Source organism: Pseudophryne corroboree, chromosome 4 (assembly GCF_028390025.1).
Source record: "Pseudophryne corroboree isolate aPseCor3 chromosome 4, aPseCor3.hap2, whole genome shotgun sequence".
Taxonomy (NCBI): Eukaryota; Metazoa; Chordata; class Amphibia; order Anura; family Myobatrachidae; genus Pseudophryne; species Pseudophryne corroboree.
The window spans coordinates 735,516,090-735,534,499 of NC_086447.1; the positions used below are offsets into that span (position 1 = coordinate 735,516,090).

General features: G+C 42.3%; 1 long non-coding RNA gene across 2 annotated transcripts in view; it reads right to left on the reverse strand.

The window, feature by feature from the left end:
• Positions 1-18,410, reverse strand: part of LOC134910261 (uncharacterized) — a 1,286,324-nt gene that overhangs the window by 442,067 nt on the left and 825,847 nt on the right. For both annotated transcript variants that reach the window (XR_010176155.1, XR_010176156.1), the window contains exon 7: positions 2,108-2,190. This is a non-coding gene — a long non-coding RNA (uncharacterized LOC134910261). The remainder of the gene's footprint in view (positions 1-2,107; positions 2,191-18,410) is intronic.

Genomic DNA, 18,410 nt, shown 5'->3' on the forward strand with positions numbered 1-18,410 from the left:
TGCATGAGAAGAATTAGGGTGGGGTGGGGGGAGGGGGGAGTATAAACAAAGAGCAAATTACAGTCTTGCAATTTCCTACATAATTTCCAACGTAATCTAAATGATTGGATAGCTCGTCCCACCTTATCATGACCATGGAGCAAAGGTACAGGAGCATAAGCAACAAGGTGAAAGTAGGCACAGCACATGTCACATATGTAACCTCCAATCTCTTGATATGTATGATCTTCTTTCCTCTCTCCGTGTAATCTATGACCTGACCCTTCAACATATTGTCACATAATGTACTGTATAAAAAAAAAAGACCCTTCTGACCATGTGTAAGAAGTGGGAGTTAATCAGCACAAAACCACCTGGTCTGTCAAAAAATTACTAAAACACCTCAGAAATCTATCACACTCACATTGTTACACACAAAGGTTTGCTACCACTAAGATGTATTCCAAGAGCAAGCACTCTTAGGGGGAAATTCAAATGTTTGAAAAGTCAGTTGGGAGTCTATTTTTTCCTATCTAATAGATAGGAAAAACAGACACCCAACCAACCGACTTTTCAAACATTTGAATCTCCCCCTTAGAAAGCTGTTAGTAAAAAGTGAAAGTGCTCTATCTCCTCCATACACACAGGGTGTTCAAATGGGTTGGGTATGGGTGACCAGCATTTGGGATGACGCCAGTCACCATACCGACGCTGGGATCCCAGGGTTTAGAATGACGGCAGGGGGTTGGGGGTGGTGTGAGGGCAACGAAGCCCCTTGCGGACTCGGTGACGAGCTGGGACAGATGCAGTGGCGTATTTATAATGAGTGCAGTGTGTGCGGTACACAAAGGCCCCCAGGGTTCACACCCTGCATCCATTTTTTAAGTACTCACATTTCCGGAGTCACTCGCCGGCAGCAGCATCTCTCCTCAAATCTCCGGTAAATGGCACTGTGCCCATTTTTCCGGAAGGTTTGTGCATGTGCAGTAAGAAAATCTCTGTGAAAATGGCCACCGCACCATTTCCCTGGAGATTTGCGCATGCTCAATAGCGTCTGTGCAACCTCTAGTGCTCAAACTCTATTACGCTGATGGGCGCCAGCTGCAGAGGAGGGGGCCCCGACGGAGGAGGTTGGACACGGGCCTCCTCCTCTGTTAAGACGCCCGTAGGCAAATATATTAAGCCTGGAGAAGGGATAAAGAAGTAATAAAGCAGTGATAAGTGCAAGGTGATAAACGCACCAGCCAATCATTACGGATTTGAAAAATTGACAGTTAGGAGCTGATTGGCTGGTGCGATAGAACCTTGCACTTATCACTGCTTTATGACTACTTTATCTCTACTCCAGGCTTAATACATGTGCCCCAGAGTGTACTGCATAAATACGGATATTGATGTTGGAATGTGATCAGTAGCGAAAGGGTTACATATACCTGTCACCTAAACACTGAATCAGCAGCTACATTTAATATTTCCACATATATTGCCTTTTTTTTTTATCTTGTAGGGATATTTTCCCTTTAGGCAGTTGATGGTACCTGAGTAGCAGCCACAGAATGCAAAATCTTTTATAGAAATGATAAGATAGCAAATAAAACACTAAACTAAAACACTAAACATCCCACAAACACCATTAACTCAGTAAAAAAAAAAAAAAGGTTAAACAATGAAACCACAATCATCAAGGGGGTAAATGTGGCTTGCGGTGAATACCGTCACTTTAATATTTTACTCTATCACTTTGCTCGGTAATACCTTCCACTGTACTGTTTGCATTGGCTCTCTGCAGAGGAAGACTGTCACTGTTGCAAAGCTTCATTAACTCAGTTGAACAAGTTAACAGCTTGGCTAAGTTGACTACTCATAACTTCAGTGCATTATAGTACAGTCAATTAAATTTATTACTTGGCTTGAGGTATTCGGTTATCATAAGCAGCTTGATTCTGTCTGTCACACATGTTTCAAACATCAAAGCAGATTGAAAAAAAGAAAAAGAAGAGGTGGAATGGCGTAGGATACTCCTTTCGGTGAATCGATTGAACAAACTAATGTAAAAAGGGTATGCTGCAGAGCTAGACACCACCCCAGGGGATTCAATAGAAATTGTCACCACTGAACTCGGACTTACATTGTTTCCTGTCTTCCTCTTATTTGTGCCTTCTATCAGCGCTATAATCCTACGCAGTCGTCTGGGTTCAGTTTTTCTTAGATCTGCAGTGATGAAAAATTGTTAACTTTAATTAAACAGCAAGAGCAGAACAAAAAGCACCAGGGAGTTTATGAAGTTTAGTTTCCGCTGAGATTATAAAAAGACTAAAAGATTTTGGTATAATCCCCATAAAGGGATTATAAATGTAATTCCTGATTGGCAGTGCAACATGTCACTTAATATCACAAGGCTCACGATAACTTCCCATGGTTACCTGGCAAAATGTTAAATTAAAAGTAAAGTATCTTAGAAAAATAGTATTTATTTTGGAATATTAACATTCTCTCCGACAAAGCAAAGAGATGCTATTACCAACCATACATCGTTCATACAACGTCCCATAATAAAAATTAATTCTATATCTGTGCCCTGTATTCATAACTGTTCATTGTTTGGTCCCTAATTAACAGTTAGCCAAATTAGTTACAGTTAAATACATGTGCTTAATGTACTTCTTTATTGTACTCTGGTTGGTTGGTTGGTTGGTTGGTTGGTTGGTTGGTTGGTTGGTTGGTTGGTTGGACAGACAGACAGCTTGCTGGTCAGAGCCATTTCTGTCATTTTGTGTCTCAAATTGGCAGCAATCTTGTCCTTTCAAACATGGTGCAATTTGCCGCACATTGGGCTTAATTCAGTAAGGATTACAAATTCTGCTAAATAGCAGAATTTGCAATCCTTTTGCTAGCATGCTGGGGGACACCCATGCTGGGGGATGGCATCGCAATTTCTGCTTCAATGCAGGAATTAGGGATGCCTCCTGCCAGTGCAGCCTAGCTGCGCCCGTAAGAGGCCTGCCGCCATGTTCCCGATCGCGGCTGCTGCATGTGACGTCACACAGTTGCCACGATCATGCCCCCGTTCACGACCCCCCCCCCCCCCCACTTGGCTTGCTCCGCCCCTGCAATGGCGTCTCCGCCTTGTAAACGGAGCATTGCCGCCCCCGCCCCGTGTGGCGATCGCAATAATTCCGGTTGGATCGTGATTTGCGATCCAACCTGAATTAGCCCCTTTGACACAGATTTGCAGTTAAACCCTTCAAATCAGTGGTTATTATGGGGGTAATTCTGAGTTGATCGCAGCAGGATTTTTGTTAGCAGTTGGGCAAAACCATGTGCACTGCAGGGGAGGCAGATATAACATGTGCAGAGAGAGTTAGATTTGGGTGGGTTATTTTGTTTCTGTGCAGGGTAAATACTGGCTGCTTTATTTTTACACTGCAATTTAGATTGCAGATTGAACACACCGCACCCAAATCTAACTCTCTCTGCACATGTTATATCTGCCTTCCCTGCAGTGCACATGGTTTTGCCCAACTGCTAACAAAAATCCTGCTGCGATCAACTCGGAATGACCACCTATATGCAATGTTTTAGAGCCCAGAACCAATGACAAGTTGCTGCAATTTGAGATGAGTTTGAAATTGCCACAAATAGAATGTTGATATGGTTATATCCCTTTCAGACCGCCTGAGGTGGGTCACACCCGAGAGCCTAACATGGGTACTTCACGCGTGCGATCCGCATCAGGCCCCTCGCCCTTACAAAAGCAAATAATGATTGTAGTCAGTTCATAGAATATTGAAACATTTCAACAGCTACTCTATTAATAAAATCTCATGAAGCAAATATTTACTTTATATAATTGTTCATGTTTGTATTCCACAAAAAGACCCGGATAATAAGGTATTATATACCTATAGTTGCTACGTGCCAAATCTAACAGCCTACGAGTTGTGGTAAGTGCTGAGATTTCAGTGATTTAGCTGCAAGATTTAAAGCAGGATTTTTTTTCAAGGTAAAAAACCAACCTGGTATCTTGACGCTTGCCGAAACTCACAGGCTATAGAATTTGTCCCTGCTTCTTTTATGTAGACTTAGGGGTCTATTCATGAAACAGTGAAAAGTGTGGAGAAGTGAGACAGTGGAGAAGTTGCCCATGGCAACCAATCAGCAGTGAAGTAACATTTATAATTTGCATACTATGCAATTGTACGGAACAGCTGATTGGTTGCCATGGGCAACTTCTCCACAGTCTCACTTCTCCACTCTTATCACTGCTACATGAATAAATCCCAAATCACTCTTGTCAATACACTGTATTGTACAATTAAGTTTCTAGCATTCAGGCTAACAATTTTTCACATCATAGTGCACGCAGATCACTATCTAACAATAAAAACAAAAAAAACAAATTGGATGTAAGAAGTTTGTTTCATACAGAGAGATAAATGACATTACTATCTTCTTGTATCCGTTAAACAGAAGCCTCAAAGCACTATCCTGTGCTGTCAGAAGAGCTGGCTTCTTCCACTTAATATGTGTTTGCTGAGGTTTGCTTACATCGAATACCTTTTGCATGTCAGGACACTTGTCTCTGTTTTCAGGGATGCCAAACACACTATGGGCACTAAATAGGGGTCACCGTGGTATATGGGAGCTCTGTGATAAATGGGGACACTTTGATAAATAGGGGCTCTACGTGGCATTGTTGTGTGATGGGGGAACTATGTGGCATTATTCTGTGATAAATAGGAGAACTAGTAGCATTATTAAGATAGTGCTAGACACAACCCCCTTGCTGGTGCTAATAAATGCTCCTGCGGTGGTGCACACGCCTATAAAGAAAGGTGATTAGCCCAGAACTTTCTGCTCCCCACAGCAACATTTGTTGTCTCCAGTTCATATTACCCCTCATTGCAGTTCTCCCTGTTCATATTATGCCACACTGCCTCCATTTCAAATTATGCCACATTACGGTGCCCCAGTTCTTATTATACCACATTACACCGAGCAGCACAGATTATGCACATTATGGTGCCCTTCAATTCAGATTATGCCACATTACGGTGCCCCAGTTCTTATTATACCACATTACACCAAGCAGCACGGATTATGCACATTATGGTGCCCTTCACTTCAGATTATGCCACATTACAGTGTCCCAGTTCTTATTATACCACATTACACCGAGCAGGACGGATTATGCACATTATGGTGCCCTTCAATTCAGATTATGCCACATTACGGTGCCCCAGTTCTTATTATACCACATTACACTGAGCAGCACGGATTATGCACATTATGGTGCCCTTCACTTCAGATTATGCCACATTACAGTGCCCCAGTTCTTATTATACCACATTACACTAGGCAGCACAGATTATGCACATTATGGTGCCCTTCACTTCAGATTATGCCACATTACAGTGCCCCAGTTCTTATTATACCACATTACACTAGGCAGCACAGATTATGCACATTATGGTGCCCTTCACTTCAGATTATGCCACATTACAGTGCCCCAGTTCTTATTATACCACATTACACTGAGCAGCACAGATTATGCACATTATGGTGCTCTTCAATTCAGATTATGCCACATTACGGTGCCCCAGTTCTTATTATACCACATTACACTGAGCAGCACAGATTATGCACATTATGGTGTCCTTCAATTCAGATTATGCCACATTACAGTGCTCCAGTTCTTATTATACCACATTACACTGAGCAGCACAGATTATGCACATTATGGTGCCCTTCAATTCAGATTATGCCACATTACAGTGCCCCAGTTCAATGATACCACATTACACTGAGCAGCACAGATTACGCACATTATGGTGCCCTTTAGTTCAGATTAAGACACATTACAGTGCCCCAGTTCTTATTATACCACATTACACTGAGCAGCACAGATTATGCACATTATGGTGTCCTTCAGTTCAGATTAAGACACATTACAGTACCCCAGTTCTTATTATACCACATTACACTGAGCAGCTCAGATTATGCACATTATGGTGTCCTTCAGTTCAGATTAAACCATATTACAGTGTCCCTTTACTATTATCTACTACATATACCCCTCTCAGTGAAAATGGAATGTCTCCCCATTCAGCCTGCTCAATGGGTCTGACCCAATTGCTTAGCAGGCAAATCCTGGAAACTGGTATGCAACTATAGTACCTAACCATGGTCAGGCCCCCCTAAACCCTGGGGCCCCTAGCAATGGCACCCCCTGCTTCCACTATAGCTATGTCCATGTATGAAGGTATTGCTATAATATGAGGGCATGGTATAACCAATTTCGGTTATGGGAGGGGTTGGGGAATTGCTGTCCTGTGGGAGAACTGCTATAATGTGAGGGTTATTGCTAACTTCTGTAAAGTGGTTGGATTGCTGTAATGTTTAGGGTTGCTGTAATGCATGTGTAGGGGCAACAATGTAATGCTAGGGATAATTATTGAAGTAATTTGATTGCAAATAATGTATTTACATTTTGATATTTGAATTCTTAAACACCCGGCCCTAGGTCGCCTATTTTTCCATCTTTGCTCCCCTGCACATAAAAAGCTGGCAACGCCACTGGATCTAAGCAGACGATACCAAAAGGCCAGGGCTGCACACCAGGCCTGGAGGTCTGGCTCTCCCCATATTTCAGTAAATGGTCTCTGTCAGTAAGTTTGTGAGTCAGTAAGTAATGTCTGTCAGTAATTGACTGTCTGGAACAATATCTTTCTGAATGAACTATATTTAATGCATCATTTTGTATTATTGTCATTAGTCTATGTTTCTATAGAATAAAATAAATACAGTTTGTATCATCAAACAATAATTTAATCTGTGGTAAAATTTTACACATAATTACAGAGTTTAGCTGAATATGAGCAAAAAAAATTGGTGTTGGGGGGTGGGGAAGGGGGGGGACGCGGCCACTTCTGCATTAGCCTAGAACGTCTGGAACCCTTTATCAGGCTCTGTCCAATAATAAACCCAACAGGGCTTTAATGTATAAAATCTATTGACTTTGAGCATACAGAAGAAAATAACATTTTTTATACTATTTTCCTGATTTGCTTTCACGTAGAAAGTTATGTCCTGCTCTTTAACCTTCCAAAATGTGGTAACCTCCCTACAATATAAAGCACACAGCAAACATAAAAGGAGGACATTTTAAATAAAAACAAACATATTTGCAAAGTACTAAAAAATATTGAGGCTATTTAATAAAATAAGATTCTTTATATTATATCTGCCCCTCACTATGAGCTCCTGGTACTGAACATGTTGGACTGCAATGGACTGTAGCATCTCAATGGCTCTTTTTGTTGTGGAAATCGTGGGACAGACAATTCAGTACACACTGATATTATACCCTGGAGCGCACCTATCTAAGCATTATTTCAGTATTATTATTATTATTACTAGTACTACTGTATGTACAGTACAGCTGGCATAACAGGGCTGTAATGTGATTGATCCTTCTCAGCAGGTAAGGTAAGGACATGTTACATATCTGCTTCTCCCATCAATTTATTTTTTATCACTCTGTATGTCTCTCTGCACTATCTGTTTATTCATGTTTTCTGTATTTTATGAAAAGCTTTTCTGTACTTCATTGTTCCTGTTCTGTATTATGTTCATTCTATCTGTTAAGCGCCTTGAGTCCTATTGGAGAAAGAGTGCTATACTGCACAGGTTCTCAAACTCGGTCCTCAGGACCCCACACAGTGCATGTTTTGCAGGTCTCCTCACAGAATCCCAAGTGAAATAATTAGCTCCACCTGTGGACCTTTTAAAATGTGTCAGTGAGTAATTAATACACCTGTGTGCCTGCTGAGTTACCTGCAAAACATGCACTGTGTGGGGTCCTGAGGACCGAGTTTGAGAACCACTGCTATACTGTATATAATGTGAGCATTAAACTAATACTCTAACACTAATACTCTAACCAAACCCCTATTCCAACTCTAAAACCTAATAACTGCACCCTAAAGGGCAGACTGGTGGGCCAAATGGTTCTTATCTGTCGTCAAATTCTATGTTTTTATGTTTCACAGAGCAAAATTTTTAATATTGCTAAAACCCAAACGAAACAGTGACTCACCCTCAAAGTTATTATTATAAATCTTTATTTATATGGTGCCTACAAATTACTGAGCATGTTACTGCATCGGCCCCAAGTGGAGCTGACATTTTAAATTCCCTACCACATATATAGTATTCTGCCAATTTATAGCATTATGTTGTTTTTGGACTGTGGGAGGAAACTGGGTCACATGAAGTAAGCCCACAGTATCACAAGGAGACTAAACTTGTACTATAAGGCATCAATGCTAACCATTGTGTAACTGTGCCATCTATTTTGTACATACAGATGGAGCCATCTTTATCTTGGCATTTAATAGGATTAATTGAGCCAGGACAGTCGTACTTAATCTCCTGCTGTAATGACTTAATCCCCTGATGTATTGTTCTCTCTGTATTGTATTGCATCTGAGAACAATAGATGAAGGCCTTATGCTAATAAAGCATGGTGTGCCTGGGCGCAGCAGAGAAGCCAAGATGACCGTGACTCCATCTGTAATTCAATCTTAACTTTCCAGGTGAGTGCAATGAAGTAAGGATGTTAGAAGTTAGAACATGTTTGCTGTCAGACCCAACACCTAGTCTTGACAGTGTTCAAATTTATAGTGGTAGGACCTGGAGAATTCATAAAATGTGCGCATACTGGAGTAAAGTATGGATCTGATTCAGAGGTGAAAGCAGTTTAGATTCGGTCGCAAATGACCAATGTTTTGTGCTGTGTGCATGCATTGTAACAACAGTATGCATGGGCCGCAATACAGTGTGTTAGTCACAGTTTGTTTGACAGATTGCAGGCGTTTGAGGGCAGTAACTGAAAGTGCTGCTGAAAACAGAGGTGTGTTAAAGCAATTTTTGTGGGCATGCTGAAGCCAGCGACTCCGTCTTCGGACACAGTTTCACTGACTGCGGCAGCTTATTTGTGGCAGACATTCTGAGCAACCTTAGGTTTCCTCAGATGTCCGCAGGTCCATGTGATGTTCCCTTGGCTTCTCTGATGCTGCGTCTTTGGACTCATGTTGCGGATCTGAGAAGCTGGCGATGGCCGCCTCATAACAAAAGACGGTATCTGCAGCATTTGCAGAACTTCTCAGATGTGCTGCGGACGAAGACGCAGCACCGACTCGACTTTCCTTCACCTCTGAATCTGGCTGTATGTGACAAAACTAGGATATCAATGAAGGGCCTTCATGTTTGTACTTGTTTGGGGCAAGAGATTTGGGGCCTGCTTCGTGTTTGTAAGTAAAGTAAAAAAGCAAGCAACTGGGCAAAACCCTGATGCACTGCAGGTGGGGCAAATGTAACATGTGCAAAGAGATTTAGGGGTATATATTTACCAAGGTGCAGATTTACAGAAGTGGAGATATTGCCATAACAACCAGATTCCAGTTATCTTCTAGAAGGTGCTAGATAAATGATAAGTACAATCTGATTGGTCGCTATGGGCAACATCTCCACATCTATAAACCCACACCTTAGTAAATATACCACTTAGATTTGGGTAGGGTGTGTTCAAACTGAAATCTAAATTGTAGTGTAAAAATAAAGCTAACATTTGTGGGCTACATTCAAAAGCAGTCAGTATTTACCCTGCACAGAAAAAAGACAAATGCATTTGCTACCCTTGCATGGCAACATTGTTTGATCCAGACACAAAGTTACTTGCTTTTCTTGCTTTACTTACAGACATTAATCAGGCCCTTGATTTGTAACTCGGTGTTACTACATCTACAAATACACCTGCATTTTTGTACCAATTTGCAAGATAAAGGGGGTCATTCTGAGTTGTTCGTTCGTTGCCGATTTTCACTATGCTGCGACTTGTTGCAAAATGCGCATGTGCAAGGCACACACGGTGCATGCGCTTAGTTATTTAACTAAAAACTTAGCAGATTTGCTGTGGATTCTGTTGCGCTTTTAAGTCGCACTGCTAATCGGTGAGTGATTGACAGGAAAGGGGCGTTTCTGGGTGGTAACTGAGCGTTTTCCGGGAGTGTGCTAAAAAACGCAGGCGTGTCAGGGAAAAACGCGGGAGTGTCTGGAGAAACGGGGGAGTGGCTGGCCGAACGCAGGGCGTCTTTGTGACGTCAAACCAGGAACTAAACGGACTGAGCTGATCGCTATCTGTGAGTAGGTCTGGAGCTACTCAGAAACTGCTGAGAATTATTTAGTAGCAGTTCTGCTAATCTTTCGTTTGCAATTCTGCTAAACTAAGATACACTCCCAGAGGGCGGCGGCCTAGCGTGTGCAATGCTGCTAAAAGCAGCTAGCGAGCGAACAACTCGGAATGAGGGCCAATGAGTGTATCCCAAAAAATGTGCAAAAGTTCAGCTGTAAGTTAAAATAAGAAAAAAAGTGGCAAATGTTATTTTTTTGGAAACTACATTAGATATTGAGCAGCCTGGCTTAACGGATAATAATTAAACTCATAAACACACAATGGGGATTTAATATAAGGCTTTAGGCTTGTAGCTGTTAATATTTAAGGCAATAGTGTACAAGTGCATTTATATTTTGTCTGGCTCGTCCTAACCGGCTGCTATATGCATTGCTAATGTAAACTTTACCCAAAGTAAAATAAACACTTTAAGTAAGTAGTATACATTATAAAATACAAATATTGTAGATTTAATTGCTATGTAATGTACTAACAAGAAAATGGGAAAGATCTCTGTTTCACAAGGTGTTTGAAGTGCTCCCAGTCTCTACTGTAGGTACAGCAAGGTTGTTCCTGTCTCCCAATGAGGTAGAACATCTCCCCCCTGGCCAAATGTCCTACCTAGAATCAGGTCCTGCCTAACCTTTCAGTGGCCTTGTTCATAGGACATGTGTCAGCAGTGGTTACCATGCAGCACAGCACCTGAAGCAAACTAAATAGACAATATTTCTCAGTGGATATGACTGATGTACAGTATGCCAATGCTTATTTTTTTTAAACAATTTGAACTATGATAGCATAAAAAGTACACATTTAAATTTTACTAGATGAGACACATGCCTCTTGGTCTGCTTGATTGTAAGCACTTGTCAAAGGTCCCAACGCAGACTGAAACGTCAGATGTATCCTATGCTAGTCTGATGCATGAATACAGTGGTTCCCAAACTTTTTTGAATCACGGCGCCCTCGAGTATTATCATTTTTTTCAAAGCACCCCTAGGCCAAAAGTTTCTTATTGAGATATTTAGAAAAAAAATATTAAAATAAGTAAATTGTGTTTATATGTCATCCTAGGTTCAGTTATGTGATGAGGGACAGGATTCACTTCTGTTTGTCCACAGAGTTTATGACTGGAATCCACAACCACTGGTTTTGTCTATTACATTGATCATAAATAATTTTTAACTGGTCTTGGACCAACAACCAAGGGCACCCCTGCAAGTGTCCTGAGGCACCCCAGGGTGCCACGGCACACAGTTTGAGAACCACTGTCCTAATAAAAGGAATTCTTTCTTCATGACTTCCATACACATACAAAAGTACATACAACCAAATTGTCAGTGGATCTAAGTACACACTTTGTGGAAGGCACCTTAGCCACTGAGCTATAAGGCATTTATGGGGTGAGTACTGGATATTTTGAATAGATTACACAAATTTGTGGCCCTTCACTAATTTTTATATAAATAACTATAAATTAAGATATAAATTAAGACAACAAATAATAAACATGTTTCCCTATAGATCCCCCTGTTTATGTATGGAAAAAAACACTAGTGGAAAAATCTTATAACTGGTGTAGTTTCTCTATGAAAAACTGCATGAAAGCAACTCTTATTCATCAAGTGCTTAATTACTATATACGAGAGGCAGTCAACTGACCGCTGGACGGGATCCCGGCAGTCAATATACCGACACCAGAATCCTGTCACCCGCTGCAATACCGGCGGTTGGAGTCCCGACCGCCAGCTGGTTTTCCCACTTGGGTGGTGGTCCACGCCACCACCCGAGGGGGAATAGATCCCTGTGGCAACCAAAGGTCACCACCAGGCCCAAAATGTGGTGAGCGCAGTGAGCCCGTGAAGGGACACGCTGCACTCGCCGTCAGGATCCCAGCTGTCAGGCTCCCGGCGTCGGTCTCCGAACTGCTGGAATCCCAACTGCCGGGATCTCATACTGATCTCCTATACACCTTAGTCTTGCAGGGTGTATAAGTGCAGTGTGTATTTCCTGGCCATGTAATGTGCTCTTTCTTAACACAGAAATATACTGCTCACTTCCAAAAGTGTATATCATGGAATCAGGTAGTGTACATTGTAAAGTGCAAGTGCAAACCTAGGTACACTGCAATTTATAGGCCCAGGCAGTTCCAATTAGACACCTGTTATACCCCTTTCAGACAGTAGCCAAAACCCTGTGTTTTTTGTTGTTGCAATGATCGTGCATCGACCCGGGTCCTGTTTATGTTGAATGGGTCTGACCCGGGTTATACTGCTCCCCTTCAATTAACTAGGGTTACTCCCAGGACTTGTAAACTGGGTCAGTGCCCCAGCTTGTGTGTGAAAGGTATAACCCAGGTTTTGATGACCCGGGTCATGCCTAAAAGAAATTCACTGGTGGGAGACAGTAGTGCTTGGAGAGGACATCATCCATCATCTCCAAGTGCCCACTGTTAGCCGGAAGAACCTGGTCCAGTGTGAAGGGTGACAACCCAGGAATAGCCTGTGTCGTCATCCATGTGTGAACCGGGGTACAGAAAACCCAGTCTTCAACCCAAGCTCAGTGTACCGGGTCCAAACCAGGTTAAAGCCAGTGTTTAAGTCTGAAAGGGGTATTACTTTCACTTCTACAGGAGTCACTGTGTTGGTGTACTACAAGCCTATCAATACTAAGGGGCCGATGCATTAAAAATCGCAAGTATAATTTCTTTAGCTGTGAATTTCTTCTCTTCAGGTGGTATTGGGTGCCTCTATTACATCTTCCCTACCGCCTCTGATTTGTTCTACAGGTCATGCAGACATAGGGGCACCTTGCAGTATATTTGGTGGAAATTATCAAAACTAGATTCATATTGGGTCATAATTCACTCATTTACCATAGATGTACAACTCCTAGTTTTCCCCAGGCCCCATTCAGATACTCCTAGACATACCGAACATGTCACCCTGGACAGAACCCCCTCTAAATACTCTTTAGATCTGTACCAAGAAAAGTTCCCATATATTCTCAAAGCAGAAACTGTTCTACTCCTTTCACTTCACGCTTACTGTCCTCCAACTGACTGGTGTGGACACAGTGTATTTGGGACCATAAAGTTAAGGTTGAGTGTCATCCTTACTGTACTGTACTGTATGACCAGTATTGATATTGTATCAATCATCGATTGTTTACTTCAACAGTAATTTCCTGTAACTCCCTCTCCTTACTCCCACCTTCTCTTTTTGTTCTCCCTTCCCCCTACCTATGCATATTTAACTTTCATTGTAGTTGTTTTTTTATCCCTGTTTTTAAACAAAAATACAAGTTATATATAAAAAAAAAAAACTCCCTTACTATCAATGATATTAAATGACAACAGGCCATTTACATCAGCATTCCCTAGTTTGCAGGTGCCCATGGACCCCTTATTCCCCACAATATAACCATCAGGACACCTTCCAGGTGTAGTTTATATGGGAAACTGCATTGCAATGTGCACTTTAATCAATTAATTGTACACTAGTGACATATGTGATAAATTCATTCCCGATATCCTCCAATTGTTTATTTATTAGGACAAAAAATTAGGCGTTGCTGTTAAGAAACCGAAGTCTTGAAAAAGGCCTTTCTATAAGACCGAAACGTCGACCCGTGATTATGGTGAATAAACTCTGATTGCACAAGTTTAGATGAAGAAGTGAAATAAAGAAAAGCACTGACAACACTCTCTAATAAACGTTGCAGTCATGCAGCGATTGAGCAGCCACATTTCAGGGACTGACTTACTTCTTTTTCAAGCCAGAATAAGTCAATTGAAACGTCGCTGCTCAATCTCCGTGTGTCTTGAAACTTCATTACGGAGTCCCGAGAGTGCCTTTCATCATATCACTTGCTTTTTGGATGTGCTTGTGTGTTACGCAACGTTTGTGACTGCAGCATTCTTCAAAGCTGATGGTTAAGCTGATTTTTGTAACATATATATTATCATTTACAAACCCACAACGTTTACAGAAATATTGATCATCAAGTTACTAGTTTCAACAATATTGAGTGTGAACACTGACACTGCACACCACGAATCCTCTATCACTTGGCATCATCACTTTCTGTACAGTGCTTTGGCTCTAATACTTTGTACAATATCTGTTTCACATGCATCATTAAGCTTTTTCTTGGTCATGACCGTTTCTATTCAATTATATTTTCAGCTCTTTTTCCTGGCACATGTTCTAAATCAAATCTTTGGGATATACAATTACAATGTTGACACAATACAAACTGTTTCGAGCAGCTGAATAGACAGCAGGGTTTCACTTTTTTTTTCACAAGGAGACACATAAACCTAAATTGTGGCTCCAACAAAGCTGACTTTCCTTGTAACGAACTGTCAAATAAATGCTGGCTGATATACAGTTTGGCACAGAAAAACGACTTTGCTGCAGCTACCCTGAGCTTCAGATAAATGACACAGGGTTTTACAACATGAGTAATGAACTGTTGAGTGAAGTGCATAGACTAATTACCATGTACACTTTTTTCAACCACTAGATCAGTTCTGTTGTCATAACAGAATTCCCAAAGTTATTATTCCATTCTGAAATCTCCTTATCACTTGACTTTCCGTCTTGGGCTTTTTGATAGGAAAGCAAACTACTCTTGTAGCTGTACGTTTGTTTTTGCATGTTATCACTGTTAAGTCAACTTTAAAATGTGAATTTGCTAGTAGTGGTCCTCTTACAGGCCTCCTGCCTGCAGACAATTGGGGGTTATTCAGGTTTGTTAGCAATTCAAAAAAGTTAGCAGTTGGGCAAAACCATGCTGCACTGCAGGAGAGGCAGATGTAACATGTGCAGAGAGAGTTAGATTTGGGTGGGTTATATTGTTTCTGTGCAGGGTAAATACTGGTTGCTTTATTTTTTACCCTGCAATTTAGATTTCAGTTTGAACACACCACAACTGTCTCTGCACATGTTACATCTGCCCCACCTGTGGTGCACATGGTTTTGCCCAATGGCTAACTTTTTTGGTTTGCTAACAACTCTGAATAACCCCCAATGTGCGCAGAACCATTGTAAGTAAATGGTTTGCAATGAGAACTCTGCAATATTTTAGTAATTGGAGTATTTTAGGGAAAAATATCTTTATTAGGTTTTTTTCTTAAAAACATTTTTATTGACGTAGTCATGTATAGAATGCAAAACAAACATATAGTAAACATGGAGAGATACAGAAAAAAAAATATCAAGAAGCATACATAAAATCCCAGAGCAGAATCTTGATACATAATGCAAAATATCCGGGAGCCAGCAGAGAAAAAACTATTTCTCCCAGAGCATCAGACTGGATAACATAGCATTCCCAAAAATAACATGAAACAAAACAGAAAACCATTTTTTATTTTATAACAGGATAGTGGAGAACGAGGAAGAAAAGAAAAGAACAGGAAAGAGAAAAGAGAAAGAAAAAAATAAAGAAGAAAACATACCACACATAAGAAATGGGGAGGGGGAGGGGGAACACAATTGCAGCATAGTGACATCAATTCAATATACACCAGAGCTTGCGTTCATTTTTCAGTAACATATAAAACATAGTAACGCAAGTCCAGAAAATACTGTAAGGGGAAGAGCAAAAATTCCGGTGGCAATCAAACTTGATAATAAATCTAAGATATTCTACATTGGAGTGACCAAGTAGTATTGTCGAAAATTTTCAGAATGCGTACATTCAGGAGCGGTCCTTGGTGCGGGCAATCAGTGCCTGCGCCCGGGGCGCTGCGGCCTGGGGGCGCGGCCGCAGGCACCGCCGCCTGCCCGCACCCCGCTCCCCCGGCTGCAGCAGACGCCGTGGGCTGTGTGGGCGTCCGCTGCAGCCGGCTCCAGCGACAGACACTAGAGGTCAGTATTGACCTCTAGTGTCTGTGCGGCGCTGCTATGGGAGAGACGTCATGGCGTCTCTCCCATAGAGAGAAGCCGGCGGCCAGACGGAGCAGCAGCAGCGATCGGGAAGCAGGAGCGGGGCAGTGGTAAGTATTGTTTTTTTTTATTTTTGTGTGTGCACAACTACTGGGGGCAAAGAAACGGGGCACAACTACTGGGGGCAAAGAAAGAGGGGGCACAACTACTGGGGGCAAAGAAAGAGGGGGCACAGTTGCTGGGGGCAAAGAAACGGGGCACAACTACTGGGGGCAAAGAAAGAGGGGGCACAACTACTGGGGGCAAAGAAAGAGGGGGCACAACTACTGGGGGCAAAGAAAGAGGGGGCACAGCTGCTGGGGGCAAAGAAACGGGGCACAACTACTGGGGGCAAAGAAAGAGGGGGCACAACTGCTGCGGGCAAAGAAACAGGGCACAACTACTGGGGGCAAAGAAATGGGGCACAACTACTGGGGGCAAAGAAAGAGGGGGCACAATTACTGGGGGCAAAGAAAGAGGGGGCACAACTGCCGGGGCAAAGCAACAGGGGGCACAACTACTGGGGGCAAAGCAACAGGTGGCACAACTACTGGGGGCAAATCAAATGGGGGGCACAACTACTTGGGGCAATTCTGGGGGCACAGCTACTGGGAGCATAACTGTGGCCACGCCCCTCCCATATGAGGCCACGCCCCTATTTATTTTGCATGCACAGACTGTTTTGCCGGGGGGGGGGGGGGCGCCAGTGGAAACTTCCGCACTGGGCGCCACAAGGTGTAGAACCGGCCCTGCGTACATTAACATCTTGTGGTAAAAATTCTAAATAAAAACTCAATTTTTTATAAAACTTCTCCACTCCCTTCTCAATCTTGGTCAAAGCCGCTTTTTGGTTAAAAATAAAGGAGGTTAAGAAGATCAGCCTTCAATAACGTTATTGTGGGTACAGATTTTGAGATCCAAGAGGACAATATGAGTTTTTTGGCTAACGTTACCAACACTGTTAAAAAGGGGAGAACAGACCTATGTAAAAGGGAGGGTACCCAACCAGAAAAATCAGCTAATAAAAAGAATTCCCAAGTGAACGGCAGCCTAACCTTGGTAACCTGTTGGAGAAAGTCATGAATTTTATACCAAAATCTTTTTACTTTAGTACAGTTCCAAAAATTATGTACAAAGTTAGCTACTGATGCAGAACATTTCGGGCAAGTGCTAAGTATGAGCCATATGACTCCTCTGCGTCTGAGAAATATACGCTCTATTGAGAAACTTAAAATGTATTTCCTGCAATTGAGCTGAGCCCAACCATTTCTAAACATATGAAATTGTTTTGCAATACGGTCAGGGTTAATAAAATCTGGGGAATCGAGAGACCACGCCCCCCAAACTGTCTGCCATGACACATGAGAAGATGAATCCACTAAATCATTATAAATATACCGTATCTTGAATGAGGTTTGAGATATTAAGGTGAAAAGGGAGGACAAAGCCGAAGGGTTAAAAGAATCCATAAAGGAGTCATAGGTACCCAAAACCTTCTTACTGTTTATATAATGTCTTACTTGTAAAAATAGGAAAAATTGGGAGTTTGGGATAGCATACAGATCTTTAAGCTGTTGAAACAAATACAAGTCACCCCCCCAGGTCAAAAACATTCAAATCGATGCTATACCTTTGGATTTCCAGGATAGGAGATATGGGGTCATTAGGGAGGGTGGAAAATCCGGATTACCCCAGAGGGGCATATATACTTAGCCAAGAAGGGATTCGTACCCAGGCATTTGTGAATGACGGACCATCTTCTGAGCCAAACAGATAATGCAGCATAGAAATGTCAGCAGGGAAAGGGAGAGCAAACGTGTCCTGCAGAGTGTATTGTGAACACAACAGCAAAGGCATATAGGGCGTTCTGGTAAGATGGCGCCTAGCAGCGCAGCACAGTACCTTTGGCAGGCCAGTACAGGCTCAAATGCCGCCGTTTCATGCGTTCTCCCAGTCCTGGGGTGTTGCTGGCACCCCAGGAGAGACCAGTTACTCCAAGAGCAATCGGGTAAGGAGCGGGGGGAGTGCGGGCGCGACGTCACCAAACTCAAGGCCACGGTCCGGCGCCCTGGGCAGGTCTCAGTGCATGGTCTCACAGTGGCGGGCAGCAGATGCTTCCCTCACTCCCCAAAGCTACTCAGCGGTGGCAGGGGATGCTTTTAAGAATGCTCCTTAGCATGGAGCTCCACACAGTTCCAGCTGCTCCCATCCTCGTCCAAGCCACGCCCCCTCTTTATTAGTTTAATAACAAACACAAACAGGAA